We start from the raw sequence: 6,882 nt of genomic DNA, 5'->3' as shown, positions 1-6,882 counted from the left end.
CCTGTCTACTTGGTAAATGTATTTGTTTCAGTGGGGATATATTGTAGTGAACCCATGTCCCTTGTAGAACGTATTAATCTCGCCATGTACACATATATATTGTTATAATAGACAGTTTATGCATTAATGCCACCAATAGCATATTATTTATAATCGTGTTCTTTTAAACATCTCGCTGTAGATGATGGCGGGCAAAACAACAATATAACCCATTGAATCAGGTTCAGTGATTGAGCGAACGTGAACCAATATATCTATCTCGCTATCTATTCGCTATCTATTCGCTGAACCTTAGTTTTTTCTTCCTCGAATCTCCATGGTGGCAGTAACTTGCTGGCAAGTTCTCCAGTCTTTTAACGGTGCGCTAAATAATGATTGTCCAGCGCGTATCTGGCTTGATAAATATCACGGAAAATGCGGGGAATCACCGTGCGTTAATGTGCGCCTGGCAAAGATGCGTTCGCAAATCAATCTTAGTAAATCAGGCTCTTTAAAGGGCGGAGTAAGCACATTTTGCCCAGCGCAGATCTGGCTTGATAAATACCAAGTAAAATGCGCAAAAACACCGTGCGTTAATTTGCGAACGCAGATTAAGAAGCGCTCGCATATTAGTAAATCAGGCCCTAAGTTTTTGGGCCATCTGCGGTTGCAGAAATTGAAGAACACAATTTTGAATCGACCCACCAATGGCGCAGAAGAAAACGCACTGGCTGAGGATGCGGCGAAGCACAGAGAGCTGGGACATTGTGTGTTTCCGTTGTGGCCAGAGAGGTCACAAGGTAAGAGACTGTCAGCGTGGTCAACAGTGGTACAGCCAGGGTGAAAATACAGCACGGCGAGGAGGATGGCGACAGCAGCAGCAGGACAACCTTTGCGGAGTGTCCGAGGAGACAGATGACAACACCTTCGCTTTGAAGCTTGTGACCAGGGAGCTAGGAAGCTGTGCCAACAGAAAGAGCCTGATGGTGGACACCGATGCGACGTCGCATATCATCACTGTCTAGGCAAAGTTCAAGAGCTTCGATGACCGATTCCAGTCCGAGACGCACTGCGTGGAGCTGGCCGATGGCACAAGGTGCATGGGGGTTGCGGAGCGCAGAGGAGACGCCGAGGTGTGTCTGTTCGACAGCAGGAGGCGCTGCCGCAGTGCCACACTGAAGCAGGTGCTGTACATCCCCTCGTATCCCCAAGACATCTTCTCCGTGAGAGCTGCAACTTCCAATGGGGCAACAGTGATCTTCAAGCAGGAGCAGTGTTTGTGTACTGTCTAAAGCACAAGAGTGACACTGTAGAAGCCACAGAGAGATTTCTAGCCGACACAGCCCCATATGGGAAAGTGAAGTGTATCAGGTCTGACAATGGTACTAAGTTCACAGGGCAGGGTTACAAAGCCCTACTGCATAGGAATAGAATCCAACATGAAACATCAGCACCATACTCACCACACCACAATGGCACTGCCGAGCGTAACTGGAGAACCCTTTTTGACATGGCTAGATGTATGCTCTTGGAGAGCCAGTTAGCCAAGGAGCTATGGCCATATACAGTCCAGACAGCAGCAGTGGTGAGGAATAGATGTTTTAACAACCGCACCAGAGAGACACCTTACTTCATGCTGACATGAAGGAGACCTACTGTCTCCAGGATGCAGAAGTTTGGTACTGTGTGTTATGCCTATAGGCAGGACAGGAAGAAGCTAGAGTCGAGGTCTGACAAAGGCATCTTTGTTGGTTATGACAAGAACAGTCCAGCTTATATGATTTACTACCCTGACAGCAGGAAGGTGATGAAGCACAGACTGGTGAGGTTCATGTCCTGTGTTGAGGGACAGCAGACTGATGGCATGTCAGACGATGACAGTGGTGTGCAGTCTAGCACAACCAGACCTGACCCCGACAAACCCGAGCACAACGACATCCCAGAGGATAGGCCAGGTCCAAGCCAGATAGGCCTACAGACAGGTGAGGTCAAGCCAGAATCCCAGTCTCCACGGAGATACCCTGCTAGAGAGAGAAGGAGGCCAGACTTCTATGGGATAGATAGTGATCAGGTTCAGATCAACATTGAATATTGCTACAGGATGGTTTGTAATGTACCTCAGACGTTCAGAGATGCTGTGACTTCATCCAACTCAAGAGTGTGGGTAGATGCAATGGAGGAGGAGATGAAGGCACTGAGGGATAACAAAACATTTACTCTGACCACCTTACCTGAGGGCAAGAAAGCAGTGGGGGGTAGATGTGTGTATACTCTCAAAGCCAATGTTGATGGATCTGACAAGCACAAGGCCCGCTATGTAGCCAAGGGATACAGTCAACATATGGGTGTAGACTATGGAGAAACGTTTTCTCCTACTGCTGACCTAACTAGTGTGAGAGTTTTGATGCAGAAAGCTGCCCAAGAGGATCTGATCCTACATCAGATGGATGTTAAAACTGCCTACCTACATGCACCAATTGATTGTGAGATTTACATGGAACAGCCAGAGGGTTATGATGTAAAATCTCAGACAAATGAGAAGATAGTGTGTAGACTAGAGAAGTCAATATATGGGCTTAAACAATCAGGTCGAAACTGGAACAAAATGTTGCACAAATATCTATGTGAAAACATGTTTGTACAGAACCCAGCCGATCATTGTGTTTATGATAGAGAAACCGAACATGACAAGGTGATCATACTGATCTGGGTTGATGACATGGTTATTGCAGCCAGTGATGAGAGAGCTTTAAAAGCAGTTAAATAGATGCTTACTGTGAAGTTCCAGATGAAAGATTTGGGCAGACTGAAGAATTTTCTTGGTATCACTTTTAACCAGTGTAATGGATGTGTGACCATGTCACAGCAGAGTTATGTTGACAAGCTACTTGACAGGTTTGATATGCAGGATGTGAACCAAAGCTGCATTACACTGATGATGTTACGTACAGTGTTCTGTATGTCTATATGTATACATGTTATAGGCCTACATGTATTGTGTTCTGTTTTGTGTAGTTGGTTTGTGTTGTTGTTCTGTCTCCTCCTGTTTTCATTCTCCTAATTCACAGGTGTGCACACCTGGTTCCAATCACCAAATCACCACACCTGTTCCGGATCTCCCATCAACCATTCCCCTGTCCTGTGTTTGTTAATCAGTGTTGTTGTTTTGGCTTGGGCTGTGGCAGAGCTTTGGTGGAGCTCTGTTGGATTGTATTTGCTAGTGTTTACTAGTGTTTGCGAGTGCTTGGTTTCTTTGTTGGTTTATTGATTTGTCTTTAGTTATTACACATTTGTTTGAACCTTATTACTTTAGTTGTTAGCAGCCTGCTTTAGTTTTGTCTTTGTCTTTGTTATTTCTTTTGTTGTGCGCACAGGGTCAATGAGGATAGGTAAGATACTCCGGGGTTTACATATTTCATACACGTAGGTTTACCTGTTGTTAATACCCTAGGTTAGAGTGAGCACCAGCCACTGTAATTTTTGGGTGCAAAGCACCTGTCAATGGGGGGGTGAGTTTTGTTATGTTATTTTCTTTGGTGCCACTGACAGTCCTTGTTGATCCCTGTGTTGCCTTTTTGTAAATAAATACTTCTATTGAATTAATGTGGGCCCTATCTTGCACCCAGCGCAATTGACATTGTCACCTACACATGTATCATTCCTATCTTGCACCCGGCGCACAGCGCTATTTTCCCTCCAGAGGCGCGCTTCGAAATGAACTAGCGCCGACATGGGCGGGGGCGGAACAGAGAAGGCGTTTCTCTGGCGCAAGTGGTATTTTGCAGTTTCAAAACAACGCTGTGCGCCATTGACCACAAAAAAGCTGGTCTAATGTCAGAGGTGCAATGTCTAAAGTCTGTAACGCGTATTCAGAACGCTATTTTAAGGGCGCATGTGCTTGCCCGCACAGTATAGGACCTATAGGCTACACTTTACTTCTACACGAGAGATTTACACCAATGTTTTGGCAAGCCATATATAATTACAAGGAAAATAAAGTATTTACCACATGAGGAAATCATTGTGATATCCATATCCAAGATATTTTAAAAATAGGCATACATCTAGCATACACATTGACCCAAATGATTCAGGTTAATTGTAATGGCGGTTCAAACCAGACTGGTTGGCCAATAGCGGCATGACACATAGGTATATAAAGACACCTGTCTAAATGGGTTCTCCGTCAAGAGCCCGGAAACAGAGCTGAAGAAAATGTGGATATTCTGAAGACTGTCATACCGTCATGTAAGTCCATTAAGAACCTTACTCGCTGACGTACCAGTTTGGTCTAGTTTTTTTTTAGGAGAGTTTTGCAACAGGAGGGGGTGATGGTGGTGGTGGTGGTGGTGGTGTATTTAGAGGCCCATGCTCCAACACTGCAGCTATCCTCTCCATGATGGAGGCGATGCGTCCCAGTGACCGCAGCAACATCGCCACTCGGTCGAGACGGGCACCAGTGCTCCGCCTCATCCCGGACAGCTCCCGCTCCAGCATTTGGAAGCCAGCTTGCTGGAGCTGCAGGAACGGGTGGTCATCCGGGCTGGCGATGCTGCCATGGCGTGTAGTGCGCCTGGCTCCTCTGCCCCTTGGAGGTTGCGCGGCTCCCTCCCCAGCTGGCCCATGCGCACTGACCGGCTCCTGCGCACTTGTACCGAGCACAGGGTCTTCCTGTGAAGCTGCGTGAAATTTGATTTATTGTATGGCTTTGTTGCATTTATTTCATGACCGTATTATTAAAATCTTGTAAACTCATCTCTGTGTATGTGGACTTTATTTATGTACCTTGGGTTTGGTCAGCTGGTGCACTGGGTTGGGTACCGATTTCCATGCCCCCAAATCCCTGTACGCTCTCAGGCGTGAGGGTAGACGTGGCGATGTCCTCTGCTGCTGTCAGGTCCTGTGTCGAGGGAGATCCACCTCCTGTGAGGCCAAGAGAACGTGTGTTACCGGCCAGCTTGGATTTCCCACGTCTCCGGACGTCATTATACCGTTTTCGGCATTGTGTAGCCCAGGGGTTCCCAACCTTTTTGACTCCGAGGCCCAACTTTTCGTATTTGTAACAGGTCGGGGCCCAACAGACACCCCGCTTATTTTAGCGAATCTATATTCCATTAGGCTAATTTAATCTATAATCCATTCATTCTCATTAATAAGCAATTGGTATGTGTGAGAAAAAGCAACATCAGCACCTGCCACAGGTGGAAGCCTATAAATAAATAAAAGAAAATCTAACTCTAGATATTGCATCAAAATTGTATAGTGCACCATAAAACAACATAAATAGACACATAGAACTTAATTGCAGTAGGCCTAGGCCTATTTGTGCACAGCAAACAAGCAAGGTAATTAAACCAGAAAAGACCCAAAAGATAGCATGTACTCAAAACAAGTGATGGAACATGCAAACAAGACCACTCAGCTAGGCATAATTAAAATAGGTGATGCTTCAGAAATGCAAACAAATAGGTTAAATAGGTACATTTAATGATTAGAATAATTTAAATAATGATTTAAATCTGTGGCTGCAATCTATAATCAACATAAATAGCAACAACCATTCCTGGGCAGTCGTTTGAGTTGGTAGCTGTCCAAAGAAAAGAATAACCACTCCAATGATAACGCACTAATGCAACTTTATATTATGTCCGTCGAATCCTATACATTTACGAGTAATCACTTCAGACAGCGTGTTTTTTAGACACTGTTGTTTAATGGTATTTTTGTCGTGCTCTCTCGCCGTCAAGCAAGGAATATATGCGAAACACATTGCTGCCACTCGACGGTAAATCGTAACAATTATCCCCTGAAGCAATTCGGAACACCTCAGTCAGGCCACCGTCTTCAACTATGTTGAAGAGCCGACAGTCACCACCAACCCAAACTGATACAGGACTTTTTTACGGTCTGGTCTAGTTATTTTCCTAGAACCGTCGTGGAGTGTGGGTTGGCAACCATCTAACCTGGGGTTTCTTTCTGTCGGGTGCTTTTACATTAAGGTGATAACTTGCTTCTGTGGCAGCTAAATTCAGCTTGATAAATGCTACATACAACTTTAGATTTGTCGATTGTTCCGTCATTTGGCCTCTTAAACAGAAACATTCCGCCAAACAATCCCTCAGCTCTCCATCTTTCACTACCGTCTCGGTCACTCCTGCCTAACTGACTGAAGGCACACGCCGGTTTAGTGTCACACTGGAAGTAAACAAAGTCGCGTCAACTGCATTTAAATATTTGTATCACATTAATCTCGGCCACAATAATATCATAGATGTACGCGTTAACTTTGACGCCCTTAATTAATATTGTTCTTAATTTAAAATCAGTTACTCGCTCCGCGGCCCACCAATTGGGGGGAAAAAAAACAGTGCAAATGATTAGTGGCTGGAGAAGGTGTGTGTCAGTCAGCCAGGGGGGAAGCAATGAGCAAAAGGTAGGGACATTAGCGCAGGCTGCTGTGCTTGCTGATGAGTTTGTGTTATCGCATATACACATTTTTGTGAGTCCCCGATATGAGAGTAGGTCTTTTATTCCTTCTGCCTTGGCTAGAATGTCGTCTAGTCCTCCACGTCCATTGCCACTCCGCTCCACTGAGGAACGAGAGTGTTTCTATTGTCACCAAACAGGTCACGTAAAGAATGACTGTTTTATGTTAAAACGCAAGCTGTCACAGCCAAGCAAACGATCAAAAGAGGTTAGTGCGAACGTTTGTGGGTCCAGTGTCCCTAGCCCCGGAGATGGAGGTTGACACTCTGGAACCCTGTTATAGACCGTTTATTTTGGACGGGTTGGTTTCCCTCAGCGCAAATGCGTTGAACCAGTGTCCAGTGCGTATCCTGACGCAGCACAGTCTTTTATATTATCGGATGTGTTACCTTTTTGTTACAACACTTTAAGTGGCTC

The sequence above is a fragment of the Sprattus sprattus genome, assembly GCF_963457725.1.
Source record: "Sprattus sprattus genome assembly, chromosome: 5".
NCBI lineage: Eukaryota > Metazoa > Chordata > Actinopteri > Clupeiformes > Clupeidae > Sprattus > Sprattus sprattus.
Note: the sequence above shows the minus strand (reverse complement) of the source record.